This window comes from Pleurodeles waltl, chromosome 4_2 (assembly GCF_031143425.1).
Source record: "Pleurodeles waltl isolate 20211129_DDA chromosome 4_2, aPleWal1.hap1.20221129, whole genome shotgun sequence".
NCBI classification, from domain to species: Eukaryota; Metazoa; Chordata; class Amphibia; order Caudata; family Salamandridae; genus Pleurodeles; species Pleurodeles waltl.
The window spans coordinates 1,069,469,822-1,069,488,849 of record NC_090443.1 but is presented as its reverse complement, the minus strand read 5'-3'; the positions used below and the strand labels follow the sequence as shown (position 1 = coordinate 1,069,488,849).

Sequence of the window (19,028 nt, the reverse complement as noted above, 5' to 3'; positions counted from 1 at the left end):
TGCACCCCCCTGGACAGGCCTCACATGCTCTGCACCCCCTGGACAGGCCTCACCTCCTCTGCACCCCCTGGACAGGCCTCACCTCTCTGCACCCCCCTGGACAGGCCTCACCTCTGCACCCCCCCTGGACAGGCCTCACCTCTGCTTCCCCTGGACAGGCCTCACCTCCTCTGCACCCCCCCTGGACAGGCCTCACCTCCTCTGCACCCCCCCTGGACAGGCCTCAACTCCTCTGCACCCCCTGGACAGGCCTCACCTCCTCTGCACCCCCTGGACAGGCCTCACCTCTCTGCACCCCCCCTGGACAGGCCTCACCTCCTCTGCACCCCCTGGACAGGCCTCACCTCTCTGCACCCCCCCTGGACAGGCCTCACCTCCTCTGCACCCCCCCCTGGACAGGCCTCACCTCTTCTGCACCCCATGGACAGGCCTCACCTCCTCTGCACCCCCTGGACAGGCCTCACCTCCTCTGCACCCCCCTGGGCAGGCCTCACCTCCTCTGCACCCCCCTGGGCAGGCCTCACCTCCTCTGCACCCCCCTGGACAGGCCTCACATCCTCTGCACCCCCCTGGACAGGCCTCACATCCTCTGCACCTCCTGGACAGGCCTCACCTCCTCTGCACCCCCCCTGGACAGGCCTCACCTCCTCTGGACCCCCCCTGGACAGGCCCCAGCTCCTCTGCACCCCCCTGGACAGGCCTCGCCTCCTCTGCACCCCCTGGACAGGCCTCAGCTCCTCTGCACCCCCTGGACAGGCCTCAGCTCTGCTCTGCACCCCCTGGACAGGCCTCAGCTCTGCACCCCCTGGACAGGCCTCACCTCTTCTGCACCCCCTGGACAGGCCTCACCTCCTCTGCAGCCCCTGGACAGGCCTCACCTCCTCTGCACCCCCCTGGGCAGGCCTCACCTCCTCTGCACCCCTGGACAGGCCTCACCTCCTCTGCACCCCTGGACAGGCCTCACCTCCTCTGCACCCCCCTGGACAGGCCTCACATCCTCTGCACCCCCTGGACAGGCCTCACCTCCTCTGCACCTCTGGACAGGCCTCACATCCTCTGCACCCCCCCTGGACAGGCCTCACCTCCTCTGGACCCCCCCTGGACAGGCCCCAGCTCCTCTGCACCCCCCCTGGACACGCCTCGCCTCCTCTGCACCCCCTGGACAGGCCTCAGCTCCTCTGCACCCCCTGGACAGGCCTCAGCTCCTCTGCACCCCCTGGACAGGCCTCACCTCTGCTCTGCACCCCCTGGACAGGCCTCACCTCCTCTGCACCCCCCTGGACAGGCCTCAGCTCCTCTGAACCCCCTGGACAGGCCGCACCTCTTCTGCACCCCCTGGACAGGCCTCACCTCCTCTGCACCCCCCTGGACAGGCCTCACCTCCTCTGCACCCCCTGGACAGGCCTCACGTCCTCTGCACCCCCTGGACAGGCCTCACCTCCTCTACACCCCCCTGGACAGGCCTCACCTCCCCGGCACCCCCCCTGGGCAGGCCTCACCTCCTCTGCACCCCCCTGGGCAGGCCTCACCTCCCCGGCACCCCCTGGACAGAGCTCACCACCTCTGCACCTCCTGGACAGGCCTCACCCCTCTGCACCCCCTGGACAGACCTCACCACCTCTGCACCCCCTGGACAGGCCTCACCACCTCTGCACCTCCTGGACAGGCCACACCTCTTCTGCACCCCCCCCCCCCCTTGACAGGCCTCACATCCTCTGCACCCCCTGGACAGGCCTCAGCTCCTCTGCACCCTCCTGGACAGGCCTCATCTCCTCTGCACCCCCTGGACAGGCCTCACCTCTTCTGCACCCCCTGGACAGGCCTCACCTCCTCTGCACCCCTGGACAGGCCTCACCTCCTCTGCACCCCCTGGACAGGCCTCACCTCTGCTCTGCACCCCCTGGACAGGCCTCACCTCCTCTGGACCCCCCCTGGACAGGCCCCTGCTCCTCTGCACCCCCCCTGGACAGGCCTCGCCTCTTCTGCACCCCCTGGACAGGCCTCACCTCCTCTGCACCCCCTGGACAGGCCTCACCTCCTCTGCACCCCCTGGACAGGCCTCACCTCCTCTGCACCCCCTGGCCTCAGCTCTCTGCACCCCCTGGACAGGCCTAACCACCTCTGACCCCCCTGGGCAGGACTCACCTCCTCTGCACCCCCTGGACAGGCCTCACCTCCTCTGCACCCCCCTGGACAGGCCTCACCTCCTCTGCACCCCCTGGACAGGCCTCACCTCCTCTGCACCCCCCTGGGCAGGCCTCACCTCCTCTGCACCCCTGGACAGGCCTCACCTCCTCTGCACCCCCCTGGACAGGCCTCACATCCTCTGCACCCCCCTGGACAGGCCTCACATCCTCTGCACCCCCTGGACAGGCCTCACCTCCTCTGCACCCCCCCTGGACAGGCCTCACCTCCTCTGGACCCCCCCTGGACAGGCCCCAGCTCCTCTGCACCCCCCCTGGACAGGCCTCGCCTCCTCTGCACCCCCTGGACAGGCCTCAGCTCTGCTCTGCACCCCCTGGACAGGCCTCAGCTCTGCTCTGCACCCCCTGGACAGGCCTCAGCTCTGCTCTGCTCTGCACCCCCTGGACAGGCCTCACCTCTTCTGCACCCCCTGGACAGGCCTCACCTCCTCTGCAGCCCCTGGACAGGCCTCACCTCCTCTGCACCCCCCTGGGCAGGCCTCACCTCCTCTGCACCCCTGGACAGGCCTCACCTCCTCTGCACCCCTGGACAGGCCTCACCTCCTCTGCACCCCCCTGGACAGGCCTCACATCCTCTGCACCCCCTGGACAGGCCTCACCTCCTCTGCACCTCTGGACAGGCCTCACATCCTCTGCACCCCCCCTGGACAGGCCTCACCTCCTCTGGACCCCCCCTGGACAGGCCCCAGCTCCTCTGCACCCCCCCTGGACACGCCTCGCCTCCTCTGCACCCCCTGGACAGGCCTCAGCTCCTCTGCACCCCCTGGACAGGCCTCAGCTCCTCTGCACCCCCTGGACAGGCCTCACCTCTGCTCTGCACCCCCTGGACAGGCCTCACCTCCTCTGCACCCCCCTGGACAGGCCTCACCTCCTCTGAACCCCCTGGACAGGCCGCACCTCTTCTGCACCCCCCTGGACAGGCCTCACCTCTTCTGCACCCCCTGGACAGGCCTCACCTCCTCTGCACCCCCCTGGACAGGCCTCACCTCCTCTGCACCCCCAGGACAGGCCTCACCTCCTCTGCACCCCCAGGACAGGCCTCACCTCCTCTACACCCCCCTGGACAGGCCTCACCTCCCCGGCACCCCCCCTGGGCAGGCCTCATCTCCTCTGCACCCCCCTGGGCAGGCCTCACCTCCCCGGCACCCCCTGGACAGAGCTCACCACCTCTGCACCTCCTGGACAGGCCTCACCACCTCTGCACCCCCTGGACAGACCTCACCACCTCTGCACCCCCTGGACAGGCCTCACCACCTCTGCACCTCCAGGACAGGCCACACCTCTTCTGCACCCCCCCCCCCCCCCCCCTTGACAGGCCTCACATCCTCTGCACCCCCTGGACAGGCCTCAGCTCCTCTGCACCCTCCTGGACAGGCCTCATGTCCTCTGCACCCCCTGGACAGGCCTCACCTCTTCTGCACCCCGTGCGCAGGCCTCACCTCCTCTGCACCCCTGGACAGGCCTCACCTCCTCTGCACCCCCTGGACAGGCCTCACCTCTGCTCTGCACCCCCTGGACAGGCCTCACCTCCTCTGGACCCCCCCTGGACAGGCCCCTGCTCCTCTGCACCCCCCCTGGACAGGCCTCGCCTCTTCTGCACCCCCTGGACAGGCCTCACCTCCTCTGCACCCCCTGGACAGGCCTCACCTCCTCTGCACCCCCTGGACAGGCCTCACCTCCTCTGCACCCCCTGGCCTCAGCTCTCTGCACCCCCTGGACAGGCCTAACCACCTCTGACCCCCCTGGGCAGGACTCACCTCCTCTGCACCCCCTGGACAGGCCTCACCTCCTCTGCACCCCCCTGGACAGGCCTCACCTCCTCTGTACCCCCCTGGACAGGCCTCACCTCTGCTTCCCCTGGACAGGCCTCACCTCCTCGGCACCCCCTGGACAGGCCTCACCTCCTCTGCACCCCCTGGACAGGCCTCACCTCCTCTGCACCCCCTGGACAGGCCTCAGCTCTCTGCACCCCCTGGACAGGCCTCACCTCCTCTGCACCCCCTGGAGAGGCCTCACCTCCTCTGCACCCCCTGGACAGGACTCACCTCCTCTGTACCCGTCTGGACAGGCCTCATCTCTGGATCCTCTGGACAGTCCTCGCTCACCTCCTCAGGACAGGCCTCTCCTGGAGCTGAAGTGACTTCTCATTAAGGACAGGGGAGCCCAGAGTTCATTACACCCCATACAGCGCCTCTGACTCCGCCCTGGGCCTCTGTGCGCTATGCACAGGCCCCGAAGAGAGACACTGCTCCCCTGGACCTGCCCAGAGGGGCCGGATGCAGGACTGAGGCTCGGAGAATACCATGCACCAGACACTACATACTAGGCGCTACACACCAGACACTACATACTAGGCGCTGTACACGAGACACACTTACGACACTACATACAAGGCGCTACACACCAGACACACACCAGACACTAGGCGCTACACACCAGACACTAGGCGCTGCACACCAGACACTAGGCGCTACACAGCAGACACACGCCAGGTACTAGGCGCTACACACCAGACACTAGGTGCTGCACAGCAGACACTAAGCGCTATACACCAGACACTAGGCGCTGCACACCAGACACACACCAGACACTAGGCGCTTCGCTCCGGACTCTAGACGCTGCACACCCGACACTAGGCGCTACACAGCAGACACACACCCGACACTAGGCGCTGCACACCAGACGCTAGGCGCTACACTGCAGACACACACCCGACACTAGGCGCCTCACACCCGACTCTAGGCGCTGCACACCAGACACTAGGTGCTGCACAGCAGACACTAAGCGCTACACACCAGACACTAGGCGCTGCACACCAGACACTACATACTAGGCGCTGTACACGAGACACACTTACGACACTACATACAAGGCGCTACACAGCAGACACACACTAGGCGCTTCGCACCAGGCTCTAGGCGCTACACAGCAGACACTAAGCGCTACACAGCAGACACACCAGACTCTAGGCGCTTCACACCAGACACTTATTCATAACTCAGAATAAGGAAACGACAGGAATGTCCGGATCCATTTTGCATCTTTCAGCCCCGGTACCTGGTTCCGTTGATGCTGCTGTCCCTGTGACCTTTAACCCATGAAGTGTCCTCCCTTGGGGGTATTTCTGACTTCTATGGTGATGGATGATGCAGCCGACACTGTACCCCACTTCTAATGTCTCTCCCTCTAGGGGTGTCGCACTGTGCGTCTGACTGCTTTACATAACTTGTGATATCAGTGTTCAATGTGAGGCGCCTTGACTCCCTCAAGCCTCCTTCGCGCTTTATAAACTTCTACAATTAATACACAATGAAATCCTTCCCTGGGGAGACTCTGCTTCCGCCCCTCCCTGCTGGACCCTTGTGGGGCGTGGGGGGCGGAGGGGTGGGTTAGCAAGCAGGGCCGGGCTGGCCTTTCATCCCTCCGGACACTTCCCCGGTGGACGAGATCCCTGGGGGGCCACCCCTGGTGCCTCTGCCCCCCCACCCAGCTCCTGGAGGATAACTTCACGGGGGCGGGGGGACTTCAAGAGAGGGAGGGGAAGAGAGATGGTGGAAAGAGAGGGATGGGTAGAGAGGGAGGAGACAAGTGGATGGATGAATGGACGGATAGATAGGGTGATGGACGCACGGACAGATGGATGGATGGATGGACAGACAAAAGGATGGATGGATTTACGGCCAGATGGTTGAAGAGCGGATGGATGCATTGATTGATTTGATGAATGGATGGATGGATGGACGGCTGGAGGGACGGAGGGAGGGATTGATGGATGGATGAACAGCGGAGGATGGAAGGATGCATGGCTGGATGGATTGATGGATGCATGAGTGGATGGATGGGTCAATGGCTGGAGGGACGGATGGATGGATTGATGGAGGGCTGGATGGACGGATGGATGGATGGACAGATGGATAGATGAATGGACGGAGGCACGGGTGGATGGATGGCTGGATGGACAGATGGACAGATGGATAGATGGATGGACGGAGGTACGGGTGGATGGATGGACGGCTGGATGGACAGAAAAAAGGATGGATGGATTTACGGGCAGATGGATGAACAGCGGATGGATGGAAGGATGCATTGATTAATTTGATGGATGGACGGCTGGAGGGACGGATGGAGGGATTGATGGATGGATGGAAGGATGCATGGCTGGATGGATGGATCTGTGGATGAATGCATGGCTGGATGGATGTGTGGATGGATGGATGGACGGATTGATGGATGGATGTGTGGATGGATGCATGGCTGGATGGACGGATGGACGGATGGATGGATTTACGGGCGGATGGATGGAAGGATTAATTGAGAAATGCATAGATGGATAGATAAAGTGATGGACGTACTGACGGATGGATGAATAGACAGAGGCACGTATGGATGGCTGGATGGACAGATGGACGGATAGATGCAGGGATGGATGGATGGATGGATGGCTGGATGAATGAACAGCAAATGGATGGAAGGATGCATGGCTGGATGGACAGATGGATGGATGGACGGCTGGATGGACAGACAGACGGATGGAAGGATTTACGGGTGGATGGACGAACAGCAGATGGATGCAAGGTCGGATGGACAGATTGATGGAGGGACGGATAGATTTACAGGCGGATGGATGGAAGGATTAATGGAGGGCTGGATGGACGGATAGATGGATGGATGGACGGATAGAGTGATGGACGTACTGACAGATGGATGGATGAATGGACAGAGGCAGGAATGGATGGGTGGATGGATGGATGGCTGGATGGACAGATGGACGGATGGACGGATTGATGGATGGATGTGTGGCTGGATGCATGGCTGGATGGACGGATGGATGTGTGGCTGGATGCATGGCTGGATTGATGGATGGATGTGGGGATGGATGTGTGGATGGATGCATTGCTGGATGGACAGATTGATGGATGGTGGTGTGAATGGATGCATGGCTGGATGGACGGGTTGATGGATGGATGTGTGGATGGATGCATGGCTGGATGGACGGATGGATGGATTGATGGATGATGTGTGGATGGATGAATGGCTGGGTGGACAGATTGATGGATGGATGTGTGGATGGATGCATGGCTGGATGGCTGGATGGATGGAGGGATGGATGGATTTAAGGGCGGATGGATGTGTGGATGGATGCATGGCTGGATGGACGGATTCATGGATGGATGTTTGGATGGATGCATGGCTTGATGGACGGATTGATGGGTGGATGTGTGGATGGATCCATGGCTGCAGGGATGGGTGGACAGATTGATGGATGAATGGAAGGATGAATGGAGGGCTGGATGGATGGATGGATGTGTGGATGGATGGACGGATTGATGGATGGATGGATTTACAGGTGGATGGATGAACAGCAGATGGAGGGAAGGATGGACGGCTGGAGAGATGGTGCCATTTTCTGAGATCTGTTGGGGGGAGGGGAGCAGAAGTTTGGGTGATCTGTTAAAATTGGCTATGGGTAATTTGTTGGTTATTTTTTTTTTTTAAATGCCCATGTCAAGATTTAAAAAAATCATGAAGACCAATGGGGACGACAATGAACCCGAAGTTCTAATGATGGTCAACAAGTTTCTTGCCTGGTGTGCTCTATGAGGGACAGCAGCATGTCTTCTAGACCAAACCTTTTTACCCCATCTAAACACGGTTACAGTGCATTAAACATGTTGGAAATCCCCTGTAAACATGGAAAGAAGTATATCAGAATCTTGCCAAAGAGGACTTGCTCACAGTGTTGCATTAGCCTACCGGCTTTCAAGGTCTCCACCTATGGAGCATGACCCGATGATGAAGCATGCCTTTCAGGGGAGCGAGGGCCAGTGCATCCTAGAAAGGATGCTGTGTGTGACCTCTGTAAGCTCATCTACCTCAGTGTAGAGTTGTGAAACCAGGGAACAGCACACTACTGTACTGATGATCGTTGTGTTTAGGGAGGACGTGTGCTGGACCATCAGAATCCTGTCCATCCTCTCTCTTTATTACTGATGTGTTACACTGCATCAAGTGCAGCCACGCTGACATCCTACTCACAGGAGGAACTGATCCGTATGATAGGGGTGGCCTTAACTGTGACCAAACGACTGGTGGTAAGAGCAACGGGACATCATCCAGACTTGGTGAAGGTTAGGTGCAAAGTTACTTAGTGTGAGGGCTCGCTTGCACTAGCAAAGGTGCCCCCACATAGTTCAGGGCCAATTCCCAGGACCTTGTGAGCGCAGGGACGCCATTACACGCGTGCACTACATATAGGTCAATACCTATATGTAACTTCACAATGGTAACTCTGAACATGGCCATGTAACATGTCAAAGATCATAAAATTGTCCCCCCATGCCAAATGTGGTATTGGGGTGCCAATCCCATGCACCCCCGGGGCTCCAGCATGGACCCCGGGTACTGTCAAACCAGCTCTCTGGGGTTTTCTCTGCAGCTACCGCTGCTGCCAACCCTCAGGCAGGTTTCTGGCTTCCTGGGGTCTGGGCAGCCCAGTCCCAGGAAGGCAGAACAAAGGATTTCCTCTGAGAGAGGGTGTTACACCCTCTCCCTTTGGAAATAGGTATTAAAGGCTGGGGAGGGGTAGCCTCTCCCAGCCTCTGGAAATACTTTGAAGTGCACAGATGGTGCCCTCCTTGCATAAGCCAGTCTACGCCGGTTTAGGGATCCCTCCAGCCCTTGCTCTGGTGCGAAACTGGACAAAGGAAAGGGAAGTGACCACTCCCCTGTCCAGCACCTCCCAGGGGTGGTGTCCAGAGCTCCTCCAGTGTGTCCCAGACCTCTGCCATCTTGAATCCAGAGGTGTGAGGGCACAATGGAGACCTCTGAGTGGCCAGTGCCAGCAGGTGACGTCGGGGACCCTTCCCGATAGGTACTTACCTGACTAGGTGGCCAATCCTCCTCTGAGGGCTATTTAGGGTCTCTCCAGTGGGCTTTTCCTCAGATAACGAGATAACGTCTTGAAAGAATTCACCAGAGATCCTCTGCACCTCTCTCTTCTGCCAAGGATTGACCGCTGACTGCTCCAGGACGCCTGCAAAACTGCAGAACCTCTGGGTCCCCTCTCATCCTGACGAGCGTGGTCCCTGGAACACAGGAGCTGGGTCAAAGTGTCTCCCACAGTCCAGTGGCCCTTCTGTCCAAATTTGGTGGAGGTAAGTCCTTGCCTCCCCATGCCAGACAGTAATCCTGTGTAGTGCGTGATCAGCAGTTGCTAGGGCCTCTGTGCATTTTTCCAAGACTTCCTTTGTGCACAGCCTAGCCTGGGTCCCCAGCACTCCGTCCTCCACTGCCCAACTCGCTGAGTTAGACTCCGACGTCGTAGGACCCTCCTTTGTGACTCTGAGTCGACAGCTGTCCTCAGATCTTCTAAGTGCCTGTTCCGGTACTTCTGCGGGTGCTGCCTGCTTCTGTGGGGGCTCTCAGAGTTGCTGAGCGCCCCCTCTGTCTCCTCCTCCAAGGGGCGACCTCCTGGTCCTTCCTCGGCCCCAGCAGCACCCAAAATCCTCAACCGCGACTCTTGCAGCTAGCAAGGCTTGTTTGTGGTCTTTCTGCGTGGAAACTCTGCCTCCTCCAGCATGCCGTGGGGAATCTTCTGACCAAAGGAGAAGTTCCTGGCACCTTCCGTTGTTGCAGAATATTTGGCTTCTTCCACCAGGAGGCAGCCCTTTTGCACCTTCATCCAGGGTTTAGTGGGCTCCTGCCCTCCCCCCCACCCCCCGGACACTTGCGTGACTCTTGGACTTGGTCCCCTTCCTTTACAGGTCCTCAGGTGCAAGAATCTGTCTTCAGTGCTTTGCAGTCTGTTGTGGTCTTTGCAAAATCTTTTATCACTACTTTAGTGTGTTTCTGGGGAAATAGTAGTACTTTACTCCTACTTTCCAGGGTCTTAGGGTGGGGTATCTTGGACACCCTGACTGTTTTCTTTCTGGAGTATATGGTTTGTGTTGCCCCTATACCTATGTGCTCCTATTGCAATCTACTGTAATTTTACACTGCTTGCATTACTTTTCTTGCTATTACCTGCATAATTTTGGTTTGTGTACATATATCTGTACATATATCTTGTGTATATAACTTATCCTCATACTGAGGGTACTCACTGAGATACTTTTGGCATGTTGTCATAAAAATAAAGTACCTTTATTTTTAGAACTTCTGTGTATTGTGTTTTCTTATGATATTGTGCATATGACACCAGTGGTATAGTAAGAGCTTTACATGTCTCCTAGTTCAGCCTAAGTTGCTTTGCCATTGCTACCTTCTATCAGCCTAAGCTGCTAGAAACACCTCTTCTACACTAATAAGGGATAACTGGACCTGGCACAAGGTGTAAGTACCTCTGGTACCCACTACAAGCCAGGCCAGCCTCCTACCTGGCCTAGCAGTTCGGGCTGGACTGTTCCCATGGGGAACAGGGTCAAGACTGATTTGCATATAGCTGGGTCCAAACTGGAATGGCATGGGCAGCAAAAAAACGATGGATTTAGGCCCAGATCACTGTACTGGGGGTGAATGTTTGACAATGTTCAGCATTCCGTCCATCACTTGTTGTTTTTGCTTTGTCGCCCTAAGTGGGAAGGGTATGCCCAGACGTGGGTCCGGTGCTTCCCATGCCACTGGATTCAAGCTAGCCTGGCTGATGAGGGGTGAAACCCTGAAACCGGTCCCAGGATGCTTGTTTCCAGTCCAGGGAAGACCTGGCCTAGCAGTTCGGGCTGGACTGTTCCCATGGGGAACAGGGTCAAGACTGATTTGCATATAGCTGGGTCCAAACTGGAATGGCATGGGCAGCAAAAAAACTATGGATTTAGGCCCAGATCACTGTACTGGGGGTGAATGTTTGACAATGTTCAGCATTCTGTCCATCACTTGTTGTTTTTGCTTTGTTGCCCTAAGTGGGAAGGGTATGCCCAGACGTGGGTCCCGTGCTTCCCATGCCACTGGATTCAAGCTAGCCTGGCTGATGAGCAAAAAAACGATGGATTTAGGCCCAGATCACTGTACTGGGGGTGAATGTTTGACAATGTTCAGCATTCCGTCCATTGTTTTTGTTAGACGTGGGTCCCAGGATGCTTGTTTCCAGTCCAGGGAAGACCTGGCCTAGCAGTTCGGGCTGGACTGTTCCCATGGGGAACAGGGTCAAGACTGATTTGCATATAGCTGGGTCCAAACTGGAATGGCATGGGCAGCAAAAAAACGATGGATTTAGGCCCAGATCACTGTACTGGGGGTGAATGTTTGACAATGTTCAGCATTCCATCCATCACTTGTTGTTTTTGCTCCTACACTGGCAGCAGCTGAATGGTCAACAAAGTCTACCCAGTCTTGTTAAGACTCCTTTTTGGTTTCTCTGAACTTCATCCTGTACTGTTCAGTGGTTAAGCCATAACCATCTAGGAGTGCATTCTTAAGAACTGCAAAATTATTGGCATCACTTTCTTTCACAGTAAGGAGCCTATCCCTACCCTTTCCACTAAATGATAGCCATAGGATAGCAGCCCACTGCCTTTGAGGGACATCCTGTACAACACAGGCCCTCTCAAGTGCAGCAAACCACTTGTTAATGTCATCCCCCTCCTTATAAGGGGGAACTATCTTGTGCAGATTCCTAGAATCATGCTCTTTTGCAGGATGACTATTGGGAATACTGCTGCTGCCACAATGGGTTTCTAAACCCAATTTCTGTCTCTCCTTCTCTACTTCTAAGGACTGTCTATCCAAATCCAGCTGTTGCTTCTTGAGCTTCAGTCTGGTTTGTTCCACTCTCAATCTATTGAGCTCCCTTTCTAACACTCTGTCATCAGGGTGGGTGGGTGGGACATTCCTTGAAACAGAAGTATGGTGAAAATGAACAGAAGGAGACCTGTCCCTTACAGAGGGCACCCTAACAGCTTGGTTAACAGAAACATCACTTCTACTGTGGTGAGAAGGAATACTCTTGCTATGATGTGAGACCACACTATCAGTAGGTGTGACTCTACATCAGTACCAACTATGCTAGGCTGTCTAGTAATGGGCAGGCTAGGAAGTTTCTTTCCTGAATCTTTTTCTAGGGGAGTCCCTGGATCAGATTGTGAACCATTAGCTACTTTTTCAACAGATGGGGCCCCTTTGGCCTTATCTTGTTCTATAAGCATGTTAACCAATAGTTCTCTGGGGGGATTCTTCCCTACACTTAAACCTCTTTCTATGCAGAGACTCCTTGCTCCTTTCCAGCTAAGGTGATCATAAGCAATTTTGGACAGATCAACAGTTTGGCCTGTACCAGACATTTTTAGAAAGTGTTTAAATGACAGAAAAAGTGAGAAAAAGTTTTTTAGAACTTTTGAAAGGACAGAAAAAAAACTTTTTAAACTTTTAAGAACTTTTTAGAAAGTTTAGAGGTACTTTTCAGCACTTAGAAAAGAGTGAAAAGAGGAAATGCTAAACTTTTTGGTTAGGTGTACATACACTGAACTTGTTTTGTATATTTTTCTCTTATGAAAAGTACAATGAGAAGAGTGGTAAGTAGTCTCAAAGCACTGATCCCACCGCTGCACAACCAATGTAGGAGGCTGGACTGGCTTGTAGTGAGTACCAAGGGGTACTTACACCTTGCACCAGGCCCAGTTATCCCTTATTAGTGTATAGGGTGTCTAGCAGCATAGGCTGATAGATAATGGTAGCTTAGCAGAGCAGCTTAGGCTGAACTAGGAGACGAGTGAAGCTCCTACAGTACCACAAGTGTCATATGCACAGTATCATAAGAAAACACAATACACAGATATACTAAAAATAAAGGTACTTTATTTTTATGACAATATGCCAAAGTATCTCAGAGTGTACCCTCAGTATGAGGATAGCAAATATACACAAGATATAGGTACACAATACCAAAATATGCAGTAATAGTATTAGAAAACAGTGCAACCAATGTATAGTTACAATAGGATGCAATGGGGACACATAGGGATAGGGGCAACACAAACCATATACTCCAAAAGTGGAATGCGAACCACGAATGGACCCCAAACCTATGTGACCTTGTAGAGGGTCGCTGGGACTATTAGAAAATAGTAAGGGTTAGAAAAATAGCCCACCCCAAGACCCTGAAAAGTGAGTGCAAAGTGCACTAAAGTTCCCCAAAGTACTTAGAAGTCGTGATAGGGGAATTCTGCAGGAAAGACACAAACCAGCAATGCAACAACGATGGATTTCCAGTCGAGGGTACCTGTGGAACAAGGGGACCAAGTCCAAAAGTCACAAGCAAGTCAGAGATGGGCAGATGCCCAGGAAATGCCAGCTGTGGGTGCAAAGAAGCTGCTACTGGACAGTAGAAGCTGAAGGTTCTGCAGGAACGACAAGGGCTAGAGACTTCCCCTTTGGAGGATGGATGCCCCACGCCGTGGAGAGTCGTGCAGAAGTGTTTTCCTGAAGAAAGACCGCCAACAAGCCTTGCTAGCTGCAAATCGTGCGGTTAGGGTTTTTGGATGCTGCTGTGGCCCAGGAGGGACCAGGATGTCGCCAATTGCGTCTGGGGACAGAGGGGGCGTCGAGCAAGATAAGGAGCCCTCTCAGAAGCAGGCAGCACCCGCAGAAGTGCCGGAACAGGCACTACGAAGTAGAGTGAAATGGTGCTCACCCGAAGTTGCACAAAGGAGTCCCACACCGCCGGAGGACAACTTAGGAGGTCGTGCAATGCAGGTTAGAGTGCCGTGGACCCAGGCTGGACTGTGCACAAAGGATTTCCGCCGGAAGTGCACGGAGGCCGGAGTAGCTGCAAAAGTCGCGGTTCCCAGCAATGCAGTCTGGCGTGGGGAGGCAAGGACTTACCTCCACCAAACTTGGACTGAAGAGTCACTGGACTGTGGGAGTCACTTGGACAGAGTTGCTGGATTCAAGGGACCTCGCTCGTCGTGCTGAGAGGAGACCCAGGGTACCGGTGATGCAGTTCTTTGGTGCCTGCGGTTGCAGGGGGACGATTCCGTCGACCCACGGGAGATTTCTTCGGAGCTTCTAGTGGCGAGAGGAGGCAGACTACCCCCACAGCATGCACCACCAGGAAAACAGTCGAGAAGGCGGCAGGATCAGCGTTACAGAGTTGCAGTAGTCGTCTTTGCTACTTTGTTGCAGTTTTGCAGGCTTCCAGCGCGGTCAGCAGTCGATTCCTTGGCAGAAGGTGAAGAGAGAGATGCAGAGGAACTCGGATGAGCTCTTGCATTCGTTATCTAAGGAAATCCCCAAAGCAGAGACCCTAAATAGCCAGAAAAGAGGGTTTGGCTACTTAGGAGAGAAGATAGGCTAGCAACACCTGAAGGAGCCTATCAGAAGGAGTCTCTGACGTCACCTGCTGGCCCTGGCCACTCAGAGCAGTCCAGTGTGCCAGCAGCACCTCTGTTTCCAAGATGGCAGAGGTCTGGAGCACACTGGAGGAGCTCTGGGCACCTCCCAGGGGAGGTGCAGGTCAGGGGAGTGGTCACTCCCCTTTCCTTTGTCCAGTTTTGCGCCAGAGCAGGGCTGAGGGGTCCCTGAACCGGTGTAGACTGGCTTATGCAGAAATGGGCACCATGTGTGCCCATGAAAGCATTTCCAGAGGCTGGGGGAGGCTACTCCTCCCCTGCCTTCACACCATTTTCCAAAGGGAGAGGGTGTAACACCCTCTCTCTGAGGAAGTCCTTTGTTCTGCCTTCCTGGGCCAAGCCTGGCTGGACCCCAGGAGGGCAGAAACCTGTCTGAGGGGTTGGCAGCAGCAGCAGCTGCAGTGAAACCCCTGAAAAGGCAGTTTGGCAGTACCTGGGTCTGTGCTACAGACCCGTGGGATCATGGGATTGTACCAACAATGCCTGGATGGCAGAGATGGGGCAATTCCATGATCTTAGACATGTTACATGGCCATATTCGGAGTTACCATTGTGAAGCTACACATAGGTAGTGACCTATATGTAGTGCACGCGTGTAATGGTGTCCCCGCACTCACAAAGTCCAGGGAATTGGCCCTGAACGATGTGGGGGCACCTTGGCTAGTGCCAGTGTGCCCACACACTAAGTAACTTAGCACCCAACCTTTACCAGGTAAAGGTTAGACATATAGGTGACTTATAAGTTACTTAAGTGCAGTGAAAAATGGCTGTGAAATAACGTGGACGTTATTTCACTCAGGCTGCAGTGGCAGGCCTGTGTAAGAATTGTCAGAGCTCCCTATGGGTGGCAAAAGAAATGCTGCAGCCCATAGGGATCTCCTGGAACCCCAATACCCTGGGTACCTCAGTACCATATACTAGGGAATTATAAGGGTGTTCCAGTATGCCAATGTAAATTGGTAAAATTGGTCACTAGCCTGTTAGTGACAATTTGTACAGAGAGAGCATAACCACTAAGGTTCTGGTTAGCAGAGCCTCAGTGAGACAGTTAGGCACCACACAGGGACCACATACATATAGGTCACAAACTTATGAGCACTGGGGTCCTGACTAGCAGGGTCCCAGTGACACATAACAAACATTCTGAAAACATAGGGTTTTCATTATGAGCACTGGGACCTGGCTGGCAGGATCCCAGTGAGACAGTGAAAACACCATGACATACACTCACAAATAGGCCAAAAGTGGGGGTAACAAGGCTAGAAAGAGGCTACTTTCTCACATAGAGTCAGCTCTTAAATTGGTCAATACTACTTATGACAATTTGAATTACAAGAGCCTTAGGAGTCTCTGCTTAGAGAGAGGTTTAGTGATAGGAAAGAACCCTACCAAAGAATTTCTATTTAACATGCTTATTGTGAATGATGAGTCCCAAGCAGGCACTTCAAATGAGAGGTTAATAGAAGGTTCACAATCTGACTCAGGGGATCTCCTTGAGGGAGGTAGGGAGGGTTCTGATCAGGATTTGCCCTCTAACAAGACACCCAGTAATGTTGGTAGTAATGGAGGTTCCCATCACAGTAGGGAAGGCTTTATTCCTAGAGGCCAAGTTGCTAGGGTTCCTTCAGTTAGGGACAGATCCCCCTCTGTTGTTTCCAATTTATCTTCGTTTCCAAGCATTCCCAACCCACCCACCCTGAAGACAACATGTTAGAAAGGGAACTCAAAAAGTTGAGAGTTGAAGAGACCAGACTGAAGCTTAAACAGAAACAGCTGGCCTTAGATAGGGAATCCTTAGACCTGGAGAAGGAGAGACAGAGATTGGGGTTTGGACCCCGTGGTGACTGCAATAGAAGTATTCCTGATAGTAATCCTGTGAAAGAGCATGATTCTAGGAATCTGCACAAGATAGTTCCCCCTTACAAGGAGGGGGACGACATCAACAAGTGGTTTGCTGCACTTGAGAGGGCCTGTATGGTACAGGGGGTCCCTCAAAGGCAGTGGGCTGCTATATTGTGGCTATCTTTCACTGGAAAGGGTAGGGATAGGCTCCTTACTGTTAGAGAAAGTGATGCTAACAATTTTGCAGTTTTAAAACACAAACAGGGGTAGTAAGCGTGAAGAGATAGCAAATATACACAAGATATAGGTACACAATACCAAAATATGCAGTAATAGTATTAGAAAACAGTGCAAACAATGTATAGTTACAATAGGATGCAATGGGGACACATAGGGATAGGGGCAACACAAACCATATACTCCAAAAGTGGAATGCGAACCACGAATGGACCCCAAACCTATGTGACCTTGTAGAGGGTCGCTGGGACTATTAGAAAATAGTAAGGGTTAGAAAAATAGCCCACCCCAAGACCCTGAAAAGTGAGTGCAAAGTGCACTAAAGTTCCCCAAAGTACTTAGAAGTCGTGATAGAGGAATTCTGCAGGAAAGACACAAACCAGCAATGCAACAACGATGGATTTCCAGTCGAGGGTACCTGTGGAACAAGGGGACCAAGTCCAAAAGTCACAAGCAAGTCAGAGATGGGCAGATGCCCAGGAAATGCCAGCTGTGGGTGCAAAGAAGCTGCTACTGGACAGTAGAAGCTGAAGGTTCTGCAGGAACGACAAGGGCTAGAGACTTCCCCTTTGGAGGATGGATGCCCCACGCCGTGGAGAGTCGTGCAGAAGTGTTTTCCTGAAGAAAGACCGCCAACAAGCCTTGCTAGCTGCAAATCGTGCGGTTAGGGTTTTTGGATGCTGCTGTGGCCCAGGAGGGACCAGGATGTCGCCAATTGCGTCTGGGGACAGAGGGGGCGTCGAGCAAGATAAGGAGCCCTCTCAGAAGCAGGCAGCACCCACAGAAGTGCCGGAACAGGCACTACGAAGTAGAGTGAAATGGTGCTCACCCGAAGTTGCACAAAGGAGTCCCACACCGCCGGAGGACAACTTAGGAGGTCGTGCAATGCAGGTTAGAGTGCCGTGGACCCAGGCTGGACTGTGCACAAAGGATTTCCGCCGGAAGTGCACGGAGGCCGGAGTAGCTGCAAAAGTCGCGGTTCCCAGCAATGCAGTCTGGCGTGGGGAGGCAAGGACTTACCTCCACCAAACTTGGACTGAAGAGTCACTGGACTGTGGGAGTCACTTGGACAGAGTTGCTGGATTCAAGGGACCTCGCTCGTCGTGCTGAGAGGAGACCCAGGGTACCGGTGATGCAGTTCTTTGGTGCCTGCGGTTGCAGGGGGACGATTCCGTCGACCCACGGGAGATTTCTTCGGAGCTTCTAGTGCCGAGAGGAGGCAGACTACCCCCACAGCATGCACCACCAGGAAAACAGTCGAGAAGGCGGCAGGATCAGCGTTACAGAGTTGCAGTAGTCGTCTTTGCTACTTTGTTGCAGTTTTGCAGGCTTCCAGCGCGGTCAGCAGTCGATTCCTTGGCAGAAGGTGAAGAGAGAGATGCAGAGGAACTCGGATGAGCTCTTGCATTCGTTATCTAAGGAAATCCCCAAAGCAGAGACCCTAAATAGCCAGAAAAGAGGGTTTGGCTACTTAGGAGAGAAGATAGGCTAGCAACACCTGAAGGAGCCTATCAGAAGGAGTCTCTGACGTCACCTGCTGGCCCTGGCCACTCAGAGCAGTCCAGTGTGCCAGCAGCACCTCTGTTTCCAAGATGGAAGAGGTCTGGAGCACACTGGAGGAGCTCTGGGCACCTCCCAGGGGAGGTGCAGGTCAGGGGAGTGGTCACTCCCCTTTCCTTTGTCCAGTTTTGCGCCAGAGCAGGGCTGAGGGGTCCCTGAACCGGTGTAGACTGGCTTATGCAGAAATGGGCACCATGTGTGCCCATGAAAGCATTTCCAGAGGCTGGGGGAGGCTACTCCTCCCCTGCCTTCACACCATTTTCCAAAGGGAGAGGGTGTAACACCCTCTCTCTGAGGAAGTCCTTTGTTCTGCCTTCCTGGGCCAAGCCTGGCTGGACCCCAGGAGGGCAGAAACCTGTCTGAGGGGTTGGCAGCAGCAGCAGCTGCAGTGAAACCCCTGAAAAGGCAGTTTGGCAGTACCTGGGTCTGTGCTACAGACCCGTGGGATCATGTGATTGTACCAACAATGCCTGGATGGCAGAGATGGGGCAATTCCATGATCTTAGACATGTTACATGGCCATATTCGGAGTTACCATTGTGAAGCTACACATAGGTAGTGACCTATATGTAGTGCACGCGTGTAATGGTGTCCCCGCACTCACAAAGTCCAGGGAATTGGCCCTGAACGATGTGGGGGCACCTTGGCTAGTGCCAGTGTGCCCACACACTAAGTAACTTAGCACCCAACCTTTACCAGGTAAAGGTTAGACATATAGGTGACTTATAAGTTACTTAAGTGCAGTGAAAAATGGCTGTGAAATAACGTGGACGTTATTTCACTCAGGCTGCAGTGGCAGGCCTGTGTAAGAATTGTCAGAGCTCCCTATGGGTGGCAAAAGAAA

The 19,028-nt window shown here is 54.7% G+C and overlaps 2 protein-coding genes across 2 annotated transcripts in view; both read right to left on the bottom strand.

The window, feature by feature from the left end:
* The window catches only part of LOC138293779 (zinc finger protein 850-like), a 182,215-nt gene extending 177,770 nt beyond the window's left edge, over positions 1-4,445 (bottom strand). Inside the window, exon 1 of the transcript XR_011203108.1 lies at positions 4,250-4,445. The gene's annotated coding sequence lies outside the window, so the exon portion shown is untranslated. The remainder of the gene's footprint in view (positions 1-4,249) is intronic.
* Positions 1-19,028, bottom strand: part of LOC138294055 (zinc finger protein 850-like) — a 214,239-nt gene that overhangs the window by 43,253 nt on the left and 151,958 nt on the right. The window lies entirely within an intron of this gene.